General features: G+C 49.8%; 1 long non-coding RNA gene and 1 other non-coding gene across 2 annotated transcripts; one reads left to right on the top strand and one right to left on the bottom strand.

Annotated features, from left to right (window-relative positions):
• Nucleotides 1-4363: 4363 nt before the first annotated feature.
• On the top strand, nt 4364-4470 carry LOC122421883. The gene has a single exon (XR_006263684.1). It is a non-coding gene; the product is annotated as a U6 spliceosomal RNA (small nuclear RNA).
• Nucleotides 4471-10885: 6415 nt separating this feature from the next.
• Nucleotides 10886-14697, bottom strand: LOC122421080. The gene is made up of 2 exons (XR_006263436.1): nt 14285-14697; nt 10886-13217 (listed from the first exon to the last, which is right to left on the bottom strand). It is a non-coding gene; the product is annotated as an uncharacterized LOC122421080 (long non-coding RNA).
• Between the last annotated feature and the right edge of the window lie 6393 nt (nt 14698-21090).

Here is a 21090-nt window from a genome sequence, read left to right on the forward strand (position 1 = left end):
CCCCGGCCCCCCTAAAACTAAAGGGTGGGGTCAGCAGAGCACAGCAGGAAGCCCACGCCCAGAGATGGGAATGCTCCTGCCCCTGGAAATTGAATGAGCTCAGCCTGAAGGGACCAGGAAAGTGGCCCCAGCCACACATCGGGACCGAGCGCTTGAAACATGTCTGGTCGGAGCTGAGACACCCTGTGAGGTACCCGCCATATTCTGAATAATTCATAGCAGAAAGCATTAAATATCTTGATAATTTTATGTTAATTGCAGGACGATGTATTTTGAATACAGTGGTTAAAATATTTCAAAAATCAATTCCACCTGTTCCCTCTTGCATCTTTTTGAATATGGTTGCTAGAACATTTTAAATTACATATGTGGCTTGAATTCCGTGTCTGTTGGACCCTGGCCTAAATATCTCCCTTTTCACATATACAATATATGTGTCTCCCCCAAGGAGCTCTGGCTTGCCCGCTTTGCTTCATTTGCTCTCACAGCCCTGGAAGGTGAAAATTCCTCCTCCTCATCTCACAGATAAAAAGTACCTCCCGGTGAGATGGGAGACTAGCCTGAGATCATGGCATAGGGGGCAGGGGGGAGCGTGATCCAGAACCAGATCTCTGGCCACGGTCAGGGCATGTCCCGTCCTCCCCAGGGAGTCCGCCTGCGTCTCCAAACCAGGGTCTGCCGAGGCCTGCCATGGCCCCGCCTGGAGTCCCTGCAGGAAGGGTCTGGACCCCCAGGGCAGTCCTGCTCTGATTATCACACCTTAGGGAGCCGCCAGACAGCTGGGGGAAGACAGCAGGGCTGCTCCCCTGCTCAGCACCCCTCCCCTCCCCCCCACCCTCCCCTCGCTGCCCCAGGAGGGCAGGCTGGGGGAGGCGGGCAGCTGCCCCTTGCCCCGCAGGGTCCTGTCCCCATCACGGTGACTGTTGACAGGACCACGTCCCAGCGGATGATGGATGCTTGTCATCTCCCACAAGTCCTCAGACCTCAGAGCCAGAGGTGGCCCCGATGGCCTTTTCTCAGTAAATTACTGCATTTATGTAGCCCTCAAAGGACTGTGTGCAGAGCCCGCTGCTGCGGAGGTGGCCACGTCCACACCCTCCTGGACAGCCATCCGTGCAGGACAGGCTGCCCCCTCCACCGGAGGCAACCTAAGAACAATCTGGTTCAAATCTCCACCTTTTGTCATTTCTTCAAGTTTCAGAAGCACCTTTTCTGTCTTAGTTAGTTATGGTCCTGACAGTACATTTTACATGACTTGTAGCTACTTAGGATAGTGAAGAGCACCAGCTTAGGGGGGTCCTCAAAGTCAGGATGCCTCTTATGGCCCCTGTCCCCTACTTTCTGGGTGTGAGCTAACAGCCGCTTTTAACAGAGTGCCACTGTGAGCTGGGCATTGGGCTTGCAATAGCCCTTCAACTAGGATTCGGATGCCTTGTTCTCTAAATAGGGAAACTGAGTCAGGAGAAGTGGCACGATGCCAGGAGATGGGGGAGGGGGCCGCTACCTAACAAGGGTCTTCCATAGAGAGCTGCCCGCGAAACAACGTGGGGGACACCCCAGCCCCCCATGGTCCACCCTGGGATCGTTATACAGACCAAGAAGGCAGGCCAGTGCCTCTGGAAAGATGCTGTTAATACAAGGCTGAGATGTGTTTCCCGGGTGGTTCAGTGGTGAAAGAATTTGCCTGCCAGAGACACGGGTTGGATCCTGATTGGGGGGAATCCCACACACCCTGGAGTAACCGCCCTGGAGCACTGAGCCTGTGTTCTAGACCCTTTGCTCCTCAACAAGAGAAGCCACTGCAATGAGAAGCCTGCACACCGCAACCAGAGGGTAGCCCGCACTCGCCGCAACTAGAGAAAAGCCCGCAAGCAGCAGCGAAGACCCAGCACTGCCAAAATAAATAAGTTAAATTATGTGCATATAAAATAAGGCTGAACTAGAGAAACTGGCAAATAGTTGGGGGAAAAATGGAAACAGTGGCAGGTTTTATTTTCTTGGGCACCAAAATCACTGCGGACAATGACTACAGCCATGAAATTAAAAGACGCTTGTTCCTTGGAAGACAAGCCATGACAAACCTAGACAGTGAATTAAAAAGCAGACCGCATTTTGCCGACAAAGGTCCGTATAGTCAGAGCTGTGGTTTTTCCAGTAGTCATGTACGGATGTGAGAGTTTTGACCATAAAGAAGGCTGAGCACCGAAGAATTGATGCTTTTGAACTGTAATGATGGAGAAGACTCTTGAGAGTCCCTTGGACTGCAAGGAGATCAAACCAGTCAATTCTTAAGGAAATCAACCCTGCATATTCATTGGAAGGACTGATGCTGAAGCTCCAATACTTTGTCCACCTCCTGTAAAGAACCAACTCATTGGAAAAGACCCTGACACTGGGAAAGATTAAGCGCAAGAGGAGAACGGGCACCAGAGAATGAGATGGTTTGATAACATCACTGACTCAATGGACATGAGTTTGAGCAAACTCCGGGAGATAGTGACGGACAGGGAGGCCTGGTGTACTGCAGTCCATGCGGTCGCAAAGAGTTGGACATGAATGAGCAACTGAACAACTACAAGAGAAACTGGAACACTCCTGCACTACTGGTGGGCACACAAAATGGAGCAGCAGCGTGGAAAACTGTCTGGCAGCTCCTCAAATAGTTAAACATGGGGTCACCATAGGACCCAGCACTCCACTCCTGGGTGTGTACCTAAAGGACTGATTACAGGCACTCCAGATGTTCACGATAGGCAGCAGTATTCAGAACAGGCAAAAGCTAGAAACAACCCCAGTGTCCAGCCACAGACAAGTGGACAGACAGACATGGTCCGTCCATCCAGTGGACTGTTACTCAGCCATAAAATGGAAGGTGGTGCTGATACAGGCTACATCGTGGATGACCCTTGAAAGGGTTATACTGAATGAAGGAAGCCAGACCCAGGAGTATCGTAATACATGCGCGATTCCATTTAAATGGAATGTCCTCAGAAGAGGCAAATGTTTAGAGACAGAGAGGAGATGAGGGGTTACCACAGGGCTCTCTCCATTTGCCTCTTCTGGGGATGTTCGGGGCGGGGGTTGGGGGTGAAGATGGTGACCAGTGGGTCCGGGATTTCCTCTTGGGGTGATGAAGGTGTTCTAGAATTACATAGAGGCCGTGAGTTTGTAACATCACAAATGTACCGAATGCCATGGATGTGTACACTTTAAGGGGTTCGTTTGATGGTATGTTAATTCCACCTCAGTATTAAAAACAATCAAAAATAAAAAAAAAAAAAAACAATCAAAAATAAGCCTGGGCAAGGAGAGAAGCAGACAGCCAGGGCCGTGCAGCTGCAGGTTTTCTCTGTCGTGGAGCAGGGGCTCAGCAGCACCCACCAGACACTCGTGTTGTTCTGAGTTTCATGTTTCAGGCAAGGCTGAGTCCTCTTCTGATGCCCCAAGCCCCATCAGACCAAAGAATACTGAGTGATGGGTAGGTTGGTCAGCCTTGGGGGCTGGGGAGGGTGGGGAGGAGGCAGCGAGCAGGTCATCAGCAGCTCCACACGTCCACCCCCTAAGGATAGACTCCAGAAGCCCTCTGGGGACCATTTGCTTTTTAAAAGGGACAGGCTTCTTATCAAAAGCTGCTTTCAACCCCAGATGAGAGTTTGCAAGTCTGCTTGCCCTTCCACCCCACCCCCACCCCCGCCCCCGTGGAGCAAATCCCCCCAGGCGGCCAAGATGAAAACCAAACCGAGTTGGGGGCAGGGGTGTTGCAGCCTGAACTCCCCAGAACCTGAACTCCCCAGATGCTCTCCCTCGGAGGGACCTGTGGCTAATCGAGCTCCCTCCCCCGGGAGACCAGGCTCAGAAGGGTATTTCAGAACCAAACTAGTGAAACCCTGGGCAACAACAAGGAAAGAAAGTTAAAGGTCTCGCTGCTCAGTGCTGTCCAAGGCCGTGAGCCGGCGTTCGCACACACCGCCGGGAGACGTGGGTGAACGAAAGTGCAGCCTTCTTCCTACGGGGCGTCCGTTAGTTCACAGGGGCGGCTTGTCGCGTCCACACGCTTTGGTCCAGGACTCCTCTACTGGGAGATTATTGCAGGAGGGGAATGAGGAGGTTCACGGGGACCTACGTCTAAGCATCTCTGTCCACACCAGTATTTATAAAGATGAGTACTCAGGACCAGCCTCGGTGCCCATGAGTTGGGGCTGGGGTCAGTAAACACACAGTGGGCTCCAAGGCGACGTTAACCCCACGTCCTCTCCGCGTGTCTGTCCTGGCTTTTCCGTCCACTGGCAGAATCATCGCCCCTCTGGACTTGCCTTCTTCACGACACGGTTTGATTTTCCGATTTTAAAATGTGTGAGTTCCAGTGCTCGCTTCGGCAGCACATATACTAAAATTGGAACAATACAGAGAAGATTAGCATGGCCCCTGCGCAAGGATGACTCGCAAATTCATGAAGCGTTCCATATTTTTCTGATTCGTGTCAATATATGGCAAAAACCACTACAATATTGTAAAGTAATTAGCCTCCAACTAATAAAAATAAATGAAAAAATAAATAAATAAAATATGTGAGTTCCCAAAGAATATTGAAAGAAATGAAAATATTCGATGATAAAATAGTAATGAGAACAACAGGACCTAAAATTATATAATAATTCAAGCTGTATTCTATGGAGGGAAGGACAGAGACATAAAATACAGCAAAATATACAAAGCAGTGAATCCCAGGATGGCAGGATTATAGTTAATAAATTACTCCTTAAGCATTTACATTTTTCATATAATTTCTATAATAAATATTTTGTTTTATAACAAACATGTTATAATACTTAGTTTTCAAAAGAAATAAATGCAAGTTTGTTTTTATTTTTTTAACGTTTTTTATTGTGGTAAAAATCACATAATAAAAAACAGGCTATTTTAGCCATATTTAACTGTACAGGTCTGTGGCAGCAAGTACATTCACTTTATTGTGCAACCCTCACCATCTTCCATCTCCCGGATTTTTCACCTTCCTAAACTGAAATTCTGTCCCCATTAAATACTAACTCCCCACCCCCCCCCACCCCCATCCCCAGCCCCTGGCATCTATCAACGTACTTTCTTAACCCTGTGAATTTGTCTGCTCTAGGTATTTCGCATAAGTGGAATCAAACAGTATTTGTCTTCGCCTAGTGTATATTGGAATGCATCTTCAAGGTTTGAGTTAATACATGTCCTTGTATGTTCATTTTTAAGTCCCTGCCCACTGTGAACTAAAACGACTATGGAGGAACACGCAGGAGGGGCGTGTGTGTGTGCAGTCTCTGCCCTGGGACCCACATGCAGGGCCGTCCTCCCAGGAGGCAGGTGTGGGCTGTGGAAACTCTGGTTCTGTGGGTCAGGAGACTGGGCTCTGGACCCAGTGCTAAGTGGCCCTGCCGTTTGCCAGACCTTCTCCAGAGCAGAGCCTCCGGTGTGAGGCAGAGGTCAACGCCCACAGTTTAAGGAATCCTTTCAGGGTTCCTGGGGGAGGGCCCACTTGGTCCGCCCCAGGCCCCAGAACAATGGAGGGTGTGAGGCTGTTTATTGTTTGAAGTCAGCGGAATTAGCAGAGACTTCAGCTCACTCAATACCTAAGATCCAGCCACTCTCCAGAAACCCAGCCTTCTCCAAGTGACACAAATTGTTCTCAAATCTCTTATTAGCGATGCTCTTAACTGTTGAAAGATCACAGGCCATGGGGCAGACAAAGCCCAGAGACTCCAGAGGGCAGCGGTGGCAGCTTCCAGAACAGGCAGCCTCACAGGCTGTGGATGGTGGGGTGGAGCGGGTGGTTCCCTGGGCGTCTGGGAGGACGGACAGCCGGCCAATCATGCTGAGACCCACAGGACACCACGTGTTGGACAGCTTACTGGCCTTACCCCCCCTTGCCCTACGGTGGGGAGCACTCAGCCCATTTTATAGATTTTTTTAAAAAATTATTTTATTGAAGTATATCTGATTTACAGTGTGTGAATTTCTGTGTATAGCAAAGGGATTCAGTTTTATATATATATATATATATATATATATATATATATATAATATTCTGTTTCATATTTCCCATTATGGTTTATCATAGAATATTGAATATAGTTCCCCGGGCTCTCCAGTAGGACCTTGTTGTTTATCCATCATGAAATAGTTTGCATCTGCTAATCCCAAACTCCCAGTCCTTCCCTCCTCTACCCTCCTCCCCCTTGGCAACCACAAGTCCCATTTTACAGATTTTTTAAAGGGAGTTCAGAAAGATGACAAAGCTCTGAAAAAAATCATCCATTCATCCTTCAGCTTCCCAGGTGTCTCAGTGGTAAAGAATCCACCTGCCAATGCAGGAGATGTGAGTTCGATCCTTGAGTAGAGATCTCCTGGAGAAGGAAATGGCAGCCCACTCCAGTATTCTTGTCTGGAAAAATCCCATGGACAGAGGAGATTGGTAGGCTACAGTTCTCGGGGCCGCAGAGAGTCGGACGTGACATGACTGAATAACTGAGCCTAGCACATTGCATTCATCCACTTATTTAAAGATACTTGCTGAAGTCATGTGTGTGGGGCACTGTTCTAGGTGCTGAGGACACGATGTCAAACTCAATAGACAAAAATCGTTGACGTCAAGGAGCTTACATTTTCTGGGTGAGTGCAAACTCAAGACATGATGTCAGGCAGTGTTGAGTAAGAGGCAGGAAGGAGGTGAGGGTCAGAGGTGGAGAGCTAAGGGGATGACTCAGCTGACATGGTGTGTGTGCCTCTCACATCCCTCTTGTGTGTGAATATTGTGAGTGGGCTGCATCAGCATTGCTTTCTGGTGGTGACACTCTATAACTGTGCCGGCTGTCTAAGAAAAAATTATTTTTGACCAAAACCTGATAATAATAACAACCCCCACCTCTTGGGTACCTGGAGAAACTGGGGAAGCTGATGGTTAACGGCCCTTCAGGCTGACCATCTGGGTTCAGAGATCAGCTCCAAGTGTGACCTTAGTTAAATTTCATAACCGGTCTGTGCCTCGGTATCTGCGTCTGAAAAATGGGTTCACGGTGGTGCCTCTCTCCTCTGGTTGGTGTGAGGAGATGTTTATAGACGGGAGCCCTGCCCGTGCTGTTTGCTTTTTGTTGTGATGACTTTGGAAGGCTATGGAAGGCTCTGGGCTGGTCTTTCATGAATGTGGAGTGTTGCCTCGTATAATCCTCCCAGAGCTAAGAGTTCCCGATTGATGGGACCCAGAGGGTGTGGGGGGGTTCCTCCTTTGGATCTGCAGAGAGGTGGGACCCAGCCCCTGGAGTCCAGGGCTGCTGGAAGCTCAGCTCTACAGGAACCAGAATGTGTCCCCCTGCCGTCGCGTAGAGAAACCAGAGCTCAGAGTCCTCCCCATCCCAGGGTCAGAATGTCAGAGAGTCCCTGAGCCAGCCAGGGGTCCTGCTGCGTGTCCAAGCCTGCCCCACTTTCCTTGTGTCTAAGCCTCAAGGTTTGTCCCAGCAAAGACTGGCTTGGTACTTCCAGAAAACATTCTTCTCTTCCTTGAGAACAGAGCCCAGTTTATCACAAATCAGAAGCGCAGGGGTCAGGCCCTGGAAAGGATGGAGGAGGGGATTGGTGTCTTACTTTTGGTGGTGGAAGGGGGTGGAGGCAGCACACCCATAGGACTGCTCCTGCTTTATGGAAGAGAAAACTGGGCCTGAGAGAGCAGAAGTGACTCAGACTCACAGAGAGCAGCAGGGCTGGCTGGGGCTGCATCTCAGAAATTCTCCTAAATAACAGAGTTCCGTTGTGCAAAACTCGGTATTGCCTGCCTGGCTCCCCAGCCCTGCCCACCTGTGGAGCCAGACCACCTGGGGTTCACATCTGACCTCTGTGCCTCACTTACCCCATCTGTAAAATGGACACAAAAGTGCTGCCTGCATGACAGGGTCATTGCCACGGAGAACTGAATGAAGCCACGTGAGGTTCCCCAAACAGTGCCTGACTTGCTAGATGTTCTGTGTTAACGTTCATTAATGGTTGTTGTTGTTCAGTCGCTAAGCCATGTCTGATTCTTTGCATCCCCATGGACTGCAACACTCCAGACTCCCCTGTCCTTCACTATCTCCCCAAGTTTGCTCAAATTCACGTCCACTGAGTCAGTGATGTGTTGCAATTTACAAGGCAGTGAGGGGCAGTAAGACATCAAAATTACTTCGAACAAATAACTGGAATGTATGTTTCAAAGTTTTAGAAGTTTTGTCAGAACTGCTTTCGGAAGACATTTTTGTATTCTGTTTTCTCAATGCGTTTACCAAGAAAGAGAGAGCTGCATGCTGAGGCCAGGGATTCTTGTGCAAGTCAGGGTCTCAGCTTCTCAGAAACTGTTCAGGACTGTCCAGTTCGTTCTCTTGGTTTTGCAGTGGGGTGGGGGTGGACAAAGAGGCCGAGGGGAGGGGGTGGGGCACACAGGTTAATGAGGGAGGGGCCCCTTCACGGTCCTTCAGGCCGACCACCTCAGGGGACCGAGCAGACTCAGAGCACCCAGTGCGTCTGCCTCACCAGGCCTCAACCCAAGTGTCTGACCGATGGAGGTGATGCTTCTGTATAGACAAGGTGGCCGCTGGACCACTGCAGGCTTTCACCCAATGGGGGTGCGGACTAAGGACAGACAAACCTCTGAAGTCCCCAGCATGCCAAGTGCAAGCTCATGAAGGAAGTTAGAGTGTATAAACTGAGGCTCAGATCAGGGGTCTCAGTCCCTGAGCATCCACCTGACCACCTGTGAGCAGGTAGAACATGCTGAAGCCGGATTCCACGCCCGGCGCAACCCTCTCTGAGTCTCTGGGGTGAAGTCAGGCATCTGTACCATCGGAGCTCTCGGGGACCAGAAGGGGCAGGCAGGGCTGGGACCCGCCGGGCGGGGGGATGGGAGGTAGAGGTGGGACCAGCAGGAGACAGAGTCTCTGGGGCAGACGTGAGCCAAATGGTGAAGGGGAGAAAGATGCGAGACCCCTGCCGCCTGCCCTCACCTCCCCTTCCCCCGGCCTCTCTCATCTCCACCTCCTGCCCACCCCGCTTATCTTCTGTTCTCAGCGGCTGCCCGGCAGGCCTCCGCAGCTTTCTCCTCCTGTCCATCTGTCCCCCTCCCCCACCATTCTCCTCTCTCCTCCTGTGTCCCAGGCCGGTCACACAGCTGGTCCTGCAATACCGATACTGCCTCCTTCCTGGCCTTTGGTTCAGGCTTTGATGCTGGAGGTGTAAGGTTGCTGCAGCCTTGGAGGGAATGGGAACCAGGCTCCTGAGGAGTTGCTCCTACTGGGTCCCCGAAGCAGCAGCAGCCTGGGAGGCTTTGCTAAAGCAGCGAGTGCCTGGAATCCCCCTCCTCGGGACATGTGAGAACACAGGCAGCCTTGCCTGCCCCACCCGGGCTTCCAGGCCACACTGAGAACCTCCCTCCTAAGGCATGTTCTGCCGGACCCTCTGTCCAAGCCGGACAAGGACCGGGGAGGTTCAGTGCGGTCCCACTGGGCTGCGGGATGCACGGTGGTTTGAAGCGCCTGCTAAGAAGCGGGGCAACGATGCCTGCCCAAGAGTGACGGAGGTGACGTGGGGAGGCCCCCCGGAACCTGCAGGGGCCATGGGTCTGTCCCCGTCCCCCCTGGTGCTTCCCCGGTCACACGCGGGATGTGGACAATTGCTGCCCGCACCACTGGCCAGCACTGCTCCACAGGAAGGAACCAGGCTGGGTATTGAAGTGGGCACGGGCTGGAAGGCACACTGCTCATTGTCTGTGTTGGGAAAGGGGAGACAATTTCCTAGCAAGGGCCTGGGGCAGATGAGGTCTTAGGAGGGGAATCTGCGGAGCTTGCGTCGCTTGGAGACAAGACATGGCTGAAATGCAGGAGATAAATCAGAGAGGGGCTGTTGGTCACTAGGTCTGGGTGCTGAGTCAGTTGATAGCAAAAACAAAGGAATAAAATTCCCGACTCGTATTTTCAAAGCATCTTTCAATCCCCCTGCTGTGGGCTGGATGTTCTAAGCCCACTTTGTTTTCTTGCTTATTCTCCTACTATTATTGTTATTTTATTTATTTGTGCCACATGGCATGTGGAATCTTAGTTTGCCGACAAGGGATCAAACCCGCTTCCCCTGCAGTGAAAGCACAGAGTTTTAAGCACTGCGCCACCAGGGAAGCCCCTCTGAGACCACATTTAGGGGTGAAGGAAGAAAAGCCCTTAGCAATTCCAGGACCCGAGTGCAGCCAGGTTCTCAGGTCTGCTCCGAGCTGCTTCTCAGGGGTCCCTGGAAGGGCGTTAGGAGGACACGGTGACCCTTAAATGGTGCAAAGAGTCTCAGTGCTGGGATGCGCCCCAGCCTTTTCACAGGAGAAAATGCGGCCCAGAAATAAAGACAGGCTCCTGGTCCTGCAGAGAGTGGGGGCACAGGCCCCATCACCACCTCCCTGACCCCCCGAGAGACCCCCCCAACCCTGGCTCCCAGGTGGCGGGCACACACACACACACACACACACACACACACACACACACACACACACACACACACACACACACACATACACACACACGCCTGGCAGTGGGAACACACGAATGCCTGAGACGCCACCGGGTGTGCGGAAGGGGTGGGATCTTATATTCCAAATGATTTTTTTTTCTTTTGAATGTAGACATCTGGCGTCCTATAAATAAAATTGAAAATGTAAATATTGTAAAACTCATTAGAGAGTGGTTTTCAGTTTGCTGAGAGCACGGGTCAGCTGCGACCCCACTGCGCCGTGGTGGGAAAGCCATCCCACACGCCGGCGTTCCCAGCACCGCACGTCGTCCCGGTATCCCCTGGCTGGCCCAGCGGAGCTGAGCCTGACGAATAAACATTAAAACGTGGGTCGGTTGTCTCCTATTTATTATCTCGCATTAACAGTTTTCAAGAACTACCTAAAAACCTTTCTGCTTTCATTTAATACACAGGAAAAGAAAATACTTCACAAGGGGAGAATATCACATTTTCTGTCGTAAGAACACGGGTTCTGGTGCATGCCGGTCGAGCCCCAAGACGTGCACTCGGTCAGATTCCTGATATCAGGTTTACCACACTCTTCAAAAGACATTTTCTGTCCGAGACACATTAAACAAGCTTTATTTAATAACGTTCGATTTGACTTATCCAATTTAAACATTTGCTCTGATCAGCTACCATTTGATCCTGCCTTCGTTTCGGGCAGCAGAATAATTTCTCTGGGTTATTTTTCTTTGGTGCAAGGTTGATCCTGGAGGCAGAAGAACTCCTCTCGAATTCTCTGTGTTTCTCTAATTTGTGCTGCAAGTGGAAAGGGATAGAGCCATAAAAAGCCTGTGCTGAAGGCTGCTTTTATAATGTTTACGTTGCTCATCCTCACGTCTGTCTGGCTAAAGACAGGCAATATCATTTAAAAGACTCCTCCTAGCCCGATAATTAGGAGGGAACTTTTTCTTAACTTAGAGCATCAGAACGTAAAGAAATTCTCAACTTAGTGATTTTTGCGGGAATATATTTTGCCATCTGCCATCTACTTGCCCCCACTGAGCGATTTTTATAACAGTGGAGTGTACCAACCGAATGGTCATCCATTAAAAGTCAAGGAATTTAAGACAGTGAGGGGGAAGAGAGTTTAATATCTTAATTCACTCTGTTTTAAAAGAGGAAATGCCACTTTGAGTCTACTGTCTCAGGGTTTATTTCATATAGCTCTTTAGATTACTGCCATTACTCCTGTTATGATTTTACTATCATGATATTAAAGCACAAACCATCCTTTTTTTAGGGTTCATCTTTGCATGCCGCCCTTTACAAATATCCAGCTTGAAGCCGGTAGCCCCGACTCCCACCTATAGGTATGGTAAAGCCATCCATAAGGACAGAAACCTCTGACAGCTCCTCTCTCCCAGAGCAGCGCAGAGTAAGTTGGCCAGCAGGGAGGGTGGGAGCCCCCCTGGCCGTTATCTGAGCGACCTCCGGCAGGCATCTGCTCCCAGGCCGGGAGGGGGTCTTTGTCGGTGAAAGGAGCGTTTGCAGGGCCAGCCAGAGCTTGGTTTATGGACCCGGCTGGTGGGAGGGTGCACCCCGCCCAGCCTGCGTCCAGGCCTGAAGTGTTTACCCCTGGGGTGATTTACATCACCCAGGTGTTCATTCGGGAAACATCTCGGCTCCGAGCTGACACGGTGATTGCCCTGGAGTTGCAGACTTCGGCATTCTTCTGTTCATAACGGTCTGGGGGCCAAAGAGATTTTTAAAAACAGAAAGTCCCGGCCCAAAATGGTTCGTGTCCTGGGGTTTTCACACAGGAGGGCCGAGGGACATCTGAGCCCGGTGCCCCTTGCCCTTCCCCGGGTGGAGGAAATTCCTGTCGCCCAGACTGCGGCCCTCCCCACCCTCCTGCAGACCCCTGTCCTCCGCAGGCTGCTCTGGCCTTTCTGTAGCTGCGGACATGCCGCGCCAAGCTTCCCCGCGGCTGTGTTAGCATCCCGGGGCTCCCCAAACCAAAAGTGTTCTCCTCAATCAAGATGCGGGAGATGCGGGTCTCTGGGAACACAGACGTGTCCTGGAGAGAGACGGGGGCTGGTGTGAATTTGTTCCATGCGGATCCACCTCTGCTGGTGCTGACGTTCTGAAGACTCGCTCTGTAGGCACTCCTTTCCTATCAGAAGCCTTTTCTGTGCTTTCTGCTCACATTTTGAGGCAGGTGGTGCCGTCGCTGTTTTGACCTGTGTTTGCATCGAGGGTTCCTAACGCCTATACCGGGGCAGCCTCATGCCATCCGAACACCAAATTAAAAAAGCCCCGAGGAATCGAGGTTTTGTTTGTTTGTTTGTTTGTCAAAAGCACATATTTAAAATGTTTTTTTATTGAACCCATCCCATGCCTATTTTGAAAGAGTTGGGACATTTATTACATATTGGTTTTTACACTTGTATCCATTATTTCTCCAGCCACTGCTGATAACTGATGAGGAAGAAAATAAGTGTATTTCTGCCACATGGAAATATATATTTGTGTAGGAGACAGGCAAGGATGATTGTAGGGAAATTGAGAATGCTTCTTGTCTTTGTTTTCATTTTTACAAATACCTCTTTCACTGGTCCAGAGAATGCTGGGTTGCTTCTTAGGGCTGGTCTCAATTCAACTGTTTCTCTCCTTGACGACGTGTCTCCCAAACCCACCATTTTGCTTCCTTATACAACCTGCAGATAGAAAGCATTTGGTCAAATGCTGGGGGCCATCAGATCTGGGTTAGCAAGTGATAGAATTCCTTCTGCTCTGACCTCTATGTTTAAAAGAGTCTTTTCAGCCGGTGATTTGAGCACTAACAAATTCACAGAAGCACTCACATTTCTCCTACCTGTACCCCTTTCTTCCAAATTATAGATATGTAAACCTCCCCAACAGAGAAAAAGATCACTGATTTGCCGTGCTAAACTGGGACATATTTTCACCACCAGCAACTGTTTAAAATTCCCAGCCCTGGAGTAAGGGGAAAAAAAAAATCGTCAACAAAACAAACTTTTATTTCCAAACGTCAGGCTAAATGACCACGGACCCACTTGGGAAAAGGTTGTTCTATGTGACTGCTGACAGTCTAATATTGAGAACCGTGGAAAATATCACACCGATTGTAAGAAAAAGAGCAAGTGTGTAAAACAACTAATTTTGCTGTCACTATGGACCTCTTAACGGTGTGCGTTTGTGAATCTCTTTTCTGAATGCCTCAACACACGCCCGTTTGTGAATGCGGGCACATGGAAAGATGTGTGTCCACAGTCTGTTTTAACAAATTGCCTAAGAACGCTGAATTCTACCCACACTCTGCCTGGCATCAATGCCACTAAGAGAACAATGTCACTGAACTACCAGACTCATTTATTTTAAACTCCGCTGGAACGGCTCCCCCAAAGCAGGTGACTATCGAAAGATTTTTTTTTTTAATTCTAAATAACAAGAGGGATAAAAGTGAATGTCAGTCTATGAGGTCTGAACGTTAAAATGTTAAGAGAGAGTTAACCAGGGTCTGGTAAATGGCTAAACAGATTAGTAGCCTTACTTTTTAACATATAAACATCTGAAACCCGTTTCCTGTTTAAGAAGAAGGGAAAAAAAAAGTCTAGGTGGATGACCTCGGGCACTTTTTTTTGATTAACAAATGTGAATTGTACATCATGGTGGAAAAAAAAAAAAAATGGCCCACGCTTGGTGGTCTTTCTCCAGTCTGTATACGGGAGAGAGAGAGAGAAAATACAAAAATAAACGTTACCTTCTCACTTTCCGGGTGGGCAATGCCATTTCTGCAGTGGCGTCCAGGGCTCTGGCAAATGTTAAGGCTGTCACTGCGGACGGAATCCCTGTGGTCTGCGAGCCTCCGGAGAGTCCGAAGAAAAACATTCTCCGCATACTTGCTGGCGGGTCCTATCTCCAGGCCCCGGCCCGGCGCTGCAGGCTCGTGTCACCGGGCCGGCCGCTGGGACATGCTCATCTGACCCCGCGCCTCCCTCGCGGCCAGACCTGCAGCGGGGTGCCAGCCGGACCGGTTCACTGCCGCAGCCCGGAGGACACGCGGAGTGCAGTCTCAGCCTCCAGGATCAAGCGGCAGCTGCAGTCTGTTCAGCCGAAAAGAGCTTAGCGGTTCTGACACATTCTGACAAGATACATTTTATAGGGTTTGTGCTAAAATTTGATATTGGAAGTTGGGATTCCAATTTTATGTCTCGGATAATAACAATAGCAGCTGGGACCTTTAAGAAATGTGTGTATTCCTCCCATTAAGAGTCACATAATAAAAACTATTTATGTCAAACACCTTATAAGGGAAAGATTTAGCCTGAATGTCAATATAACATATAATACTTTTTTATATTCAGATTTTTTTAAAAATCTGGGAAAAAAAATCCATTATCATTGTTACCTATTAGTTTTGACTTGGACCAGTGGATACGTCGTGGTTTTAAAAATCTAAAGTGGGCATCTTCTTGCTTTAATTTGAAAAAGTCATTGAAGCGCCTCTTTTTGGTATTATTTCTGTGTATATTAGAAGGAAAAAACAAAAACAAATGCTGATACATCTTTTTTTTTTCAAGTCCTTCTGATGAAAAGACACAAAAGAAGGGCACAGTTTTATGTGGCTTGATTTGATTTTGATAATTTGCAAGCCTGCAATAAAAAGAGTCACTGGCCCTTAATCATCGGTGCTGTTTTTGTTCTCGGAGAGCAGCCGTGGCTTCGGGTTCAGGCTGGCGGCCTGAGCTTTCCTCATTCTGCTGGACAAATGGGGCAGCAGCTCAGATGGACTTCTTCCTCGGGAAAGGAATCACGACATCTCGGCTCAAGGCAACATCTGCAGCCAGATTTCAGAGGGGCTTCCACTCGACTCTGGCCTCCCTGGGGTCATCACATTGACGTGCTCCCAGGGGAATGAGCCTACTGCCAAACCGACAAGGATTCTAGCCGGGGCCGGTCACTTAGAAGTGACTGCGCAGTCCTGCTAGGCCAGCTTGTTAGGAAACCCCAGCTTCCTTCTTATCTCGTCTGCTCAGACGAAGAGCAGAACCTGATTGGGATGAGAAGAGAACCCCAATTAGCAAAGCCAAGAGACGGCCATCCGTCCTGCACCCACATGCCTGGGTCGGGTCCGCATGGTTTTCTTTGACTCATGGACTCGTGTGACCGCAGGTTAATGAGAAAAGCCCATGGCGGCGGGAACCATCATCCAGGCTCGCTGAGCCCCTACCCTGGCCCCCAGCGCCTCCTTGACAGGATAGCACCCCTGTCCGTGGAAGGATGAAGAGTCCACGGGGACCAATGCAGAACCCTGTGCTCCTCGGGTCCTGTTGGAACCAGCTGACACCAGCCTAAACTCGGCCAAATGCCAGCTGAATTTCTTTTGTTATTAAGTCACAGCTTGAATGTAACAGCCCCGGAGCGAACACAATCTTAAAAAATAACTTCCTTCAAAGCCTCTCCCTTCTCTTCTTTGTCAGAAAGTTGCTTCAGCCTAAATGGAAGCCATTTCCCTCTGCTTTTTAAAGGAGAGGGCCACCAAGTGTCTCCTGGGGTCCTCTGCCAGCTTCACCCCCTAGTACCAGCACTTATAGAGGCCATCACCCTCTGGGTCGGTGGCCATATTCCACGCGCTGATTTTGTTGGCTTCACGGCTGCTATCAGAGAGAAGTGTGCTCCCAGCCAGGACTACAAAGGGCATCTGATGACACAGTGAACAGTTGAAATTAAACATGTGCAAGTCCAGAGGATGCTGCAGACGCTCAGAACAGCAGCTTCACCCACCTCATCTCCCATCTTCTCAGTGACCCTCACGGTGGCTGTCATCACCCACATGTGACACGGGGACATGGGGAGACAGGAAGATGGGTACCCAGGGAAGCTCGGCAGTACTCAGGGATGTCTGGTCACAGCCAGACTTTGTGGGGGCCTGTTAGATGCTAAACATCTTCCCTGCAATCTCTCGGCTTCAGGGAAAAGTTTACTTGACCCCCTCTGTGACCCCAGGGGCTTCCCAGGTGGCACTGGTGGTAAAGAACCCGCATGCCAGTGCAGGAGACATGAAACACGGGTTTGAGCCCTGCGTGGGGAACATCCCCTGGAAGAGGCATGGCAACCCACTCCTGTATTCTTGTCTGGAAAATCCCATGGACAGAGGAGCCTGGCGGGCTGCAGTCCATGGGGTCACAGAGTCGGACACAACGGAAGCAACTTAGCACCCGTGCACGTCACCCCAGGAGGCAGGCTTTCTTATCACCTGCATCTCCTAGAAGAGGAAACTGAGACAGAGAGGTCAGTCCATCTCTGAAGACCAGAGTGCTGGAAAGCGACAGAGGTGTCCCACAGAGCCCGGGCTGCAGCCCCCGAGCGGTCACATCAGACCCAGTGTCAGCTGCGAAAGCCCAGGTCACAAGCTGGCCCGTCACCCGGGCGAGTGGCTTCACCAGCTGGAGCCTCAGTTTGCCCGCCTGAGAAGTGGGGCTTGAATGGGCCCCGCTCGGGGAGCTATTTCAGGCTCACACAAAACAGGAGAGGAAAAGTGCACAGCACATTGGAGGTGTCGCACAGTCACCGCGTGCAGACCTGGGGTCTCAGCCCAAGGCCTGTTCTCGCCTCCGTGAGCGGCTGCAGGCTACACGGCTTGTGTTGGGGACCCATCTGGGAAGCCGGGCCACATCCTCAAATACCAGGAAAGCAACACGGCCGGGGGGCAGGCAGCATGGTTCCCACATCAGCCAGGCCTCAGCTGGGCGGTCCAGGGTCTGCCCCATGGAAGAGCTGGCCAGCAGCAGGTGCCCTGGGGAACAAGGAAGGATGGTGCAGGGCCCCCTCCTCACTGGGGGCAGCACGTGATGTCATCACAAGACAGCACCAGAGACCCACAGACCCCCTGCCCGCTCACCAGCCTTCCGCTACCCCGGCTACACTCTGGCTTCTGTCTCATCTGTTTGGATGGTCAACCCCCTACAGGCCCGTTCCTTCTCCACTCTCTTCAGACACATCAACAGCCGCACAGAGAACCCCAGGAACAATAAACAGCCTCGCATCCCGAAGCTGGCTCTGCTGGAGGCCTGGGGGCTTCCTGACCACCGGCCGGGCAGCATGGCTCTCGGAGGTTTGGGGGGTCCAGCACAGCCAGTTCAGAGCCCACTTCTGCCTCTGATTAGCTGTGTTTGTTCAGGCAAGTAGCTTGCCCTCTCTGGATCCCACTTTCCTCATTTGCACAAGGGCAGCAGGGATGGGCAAAATGTTGGCTTGCAATAAATAATCAATTACTGTTTTTCTGTTTAACTCAGACCATGAAAGGAAAACACCCAAATGGATTGAGAGCAATAATTTTTTTTTTAATGGGATGCCACCCCCTTACATGAAAGGCTAGAAAGAGAGTAGACCTTAAGACCCCAGGGACTGGCTCAGCAGTGTATGGGGAAATTCCACCACCAGGAAACCTGGGTTTGGGTTTATTTTTTGGTTTTTGTTTTTAATATTTATTTAATTGCTGCTTAGCTGCAGCACGTGGGATCTTCCTTGCAGCTTTTAGGATCTTTCATTGTGGTGCGGGGCTCAGAACTTGCAGCATACGGACTTAGTTAAGTGCCTTGCCATGTGGGGTCTTAGTTCTCTGACCAGGGATTGAACCCACATCCCCTGCATTAGATGGAAGAGTCTTAACCACACCCTAACCCTGGTTTGCTTTTTGCCACTCAGCTGCTGTGCCACCCTGGGCATATTTCTTACCAAGTCTGGTCTCCGTTCCCCATCTGTAAATGGTGATCCGGTAAGGTTTCCTCCTACCTTCTTCCTTTAACTACCAACTTAAATCTTCCGCCACCAAGAAATCACCTTAACAGTGTTTACACTGTTCTTCGAGGTGCTAGAATGTTCTTAAAGCACCCACATTAAAATGATGGCAACATTTTTCAAATATAAAAATCTTGAAATAATAGAGTGGTGGTGGGATTGTGGGTGATTTTTTTTCTTTTCTGTAATATGTTGTTGTTGTTCAGTCTCTCAGTTGTATCCGACTCTTTGCAACCCCATGGACTGTAGCCTGCCAGGCTCCTCTGTCCCTGGAATTCTCCAGGTAAGAATACTAGAGTGGGTTGCCATTTCCTCCTCCAGAGGATCTTCCCAGACCAGGGATCGAACCTGTGCCTTCTGCATTGGCAGGTGGATTCTATACCACTGAGCCACCAAAGTCTTGTATCTTCTTAACTTTTTCTGTGGATTTCTTCTTAAATACATATAGCTGTGACTGACCCCCTCGGCCCCCCAGACATAGTCCTGTGGAAATGTCCCTGGACCTTTGCTTCCAAAGTGAAAGGACCACAGACTTACTGTGGTAAGTGGTATTCATGGGAAAAGCCTTTTTTTTTTTTTTTTTTAATTATCATGAGTTCTTTGGAGGACATAAGCTTTCATATTAAGGGATTTATTTACAGAAACTATGGGGAGAACATTTCTGTTGATTAAGAACATATGTAAAAAAAAAAAAAAGAGAGAGAGAGGGAAATAAAAGGAAAAACACAGATTGTCACATCAGTGTAAGACAATCCTGGAAGTGTACCATCTCTTAAACCCACACCTGTGAGTGGTGGAGGGAGGTGGGCTGAGCTAGACCACAGATGCCAGGGCTGCACCTGGGGACTCCTCTCGTCCAGGGCCCTTGTATGCGGTGTGCACACGATCCCGGGGGTCTGGCTGAAGTGCAGGTTCAGATGAGCAGGTCTGGACGGTATGGAGCTTGTCCTTCGTCAGCGAGCACCCAGGGATGCCCAAGTCACCTGGTCAGTCTGTGAACCGCTCAGGTCGGCCAGGTTTACAGCAGACTGACTGTGGGCCTCACCTGCTTGGTGGGGGTGGCTGCCCAAGCTCCTCGCTTGGGAGCAAGAGTTCTCGACCTGGACCACACTTTAGAGTCACCAGGGGAGAATTTGAAAAATCCAGTGCCTAGGTTGCACCCTAGACTAATTAACTCAGAATCCTTGGGGGTGTGGCCCAGGCATCAGGTTGCTTTCAAAGCACCCGAGGACCCCAGTGTGCAGCTGGCTCTGAAGATGGCTGGTTTAGACACTGCCTCCCTCAGGGCTGGGGAGGAGGGAGTGGAAGATGGATTGGTGATGTCTGCCAGCGGAGAGGGAGCGGAAGATTGACTGGTGATGTCTGCCAGGATGCCGGCATGGTAGAGAAGGATGAGGGACTTAGCATCCCTAAGGGCTAGGTGCCAGGTCTGCAGACTCTTGCCTGCAGAGCCCAGCTTTTATTCCAGGATGACACACAGGCAGAGGTCCCTGTCTGAAGTACACTCCTCAGGACATAGTGTTCAGGCTTCTGGTGCATCGCTTGGCAGTGATCGGTTGGGCAGGGTTGGATGTTGACCTTCTGGGTCAGCCATGGTGGAAGGGGGCAGATTGCATGAGCAGGAGGCCATGAGAGGTTGAGCCATGACTTGAATGTCACCCCAAAGACAGGTTGGGGAATGGGGTACATTGACGTGAGCCCCACTCTTAGGGATCCTGGAAGTTTGCCAGGAAGGATAAAGACCCCAGTGGGTTGCCCAGATCCCAGTCAGGCCATCCAGATCAATGTGATTGAGGAATTTGGTGTTTCTCCATATGCACTGAGGGTAGGGTCAGAATAGAGGCCATCTCTGGGGAGGGTTTAGGCTGAGAAGGGACGGGTCTTCTGGCTGGGGGGCCCTCGGTGCTGGTGTATACCTTGTATTGAGGTGTACATACATGTAAAACCATCAAGCTATAAATTTAAGACTTGTACACTTTCTGTACTTCCCTGGATATAAGTTAGTGAAAGTCACTCAGTCATGTCTGACTCTTTGCTGACCCCATGGACTAAACAGTCCATGGAATTCTCTAGGCCAGAATACTGGTGTGGGTAGCCTTTCCCCTCTCCAGAGGATCTTCCCAACCCAGGGATCGAACCCAGGTCTCCCGCATTGCAGGTGGATTCTTTACCAGCTGAGTCACAAGGGAAGCCCAAGAATACTGAAGTAGGTAGCCTATCCCTTCTCCACCAGATCTTCTTGACCCAAGAATTGAACCAGGGTCTCCTGCATTGCAAGCAGATTCTTTACCAACTGAGCTATCAGGGAAGCCCTATGGATTTAAGTAAAACATCAAGAAAAAAGAAAAAGAAATTAAAGGCAAGAAATGTAAATCTATACAGTAAGTAAAATGTTCCAAAAGAATGTAGAAACACACAAATAGAACTGATTTTCTTTAACTTTTTATTTTATATTGGAGTATAGCCAATTAACAGTGTTGTGATAGTTTCAGGTAGACAGCAAAGGGACTCAGCATAGGTATACATGTATCCATCTAGGCTACTACATAACTTTAAGCAGGTAAAACTACAGATAAATAAGAAAATTACAAATTAGCCAGTAGAGGGGGGGAAACAGGGAAACATGACAAAAAATTAGAACAAATCTGAGACTCAATGAACAGAAAAGAAAGTGAACCAGTAAACCAAATCACATTAAATATACTAATTGTAAATATAATCACAGCCCTTAGTTAGCACTTTGCTGAATTTCCTTACCTCCTTTTC

This window comes from Cervus canadensis, chromosome 18 (genome assembly GCF_019320065.1).
Source record: "Cervus canadensis isolate Bull #8, Minnesota chromosome 18, ASM1932006v1, whole genome shotgun sequence".
In the NCBI taxonomy this organism is placed as follows: Eukaryota; Metazoa; Chordata; class Mammalia; order Artiodactyla; family Cervidae; genus Cervus; species Cervus canadensis.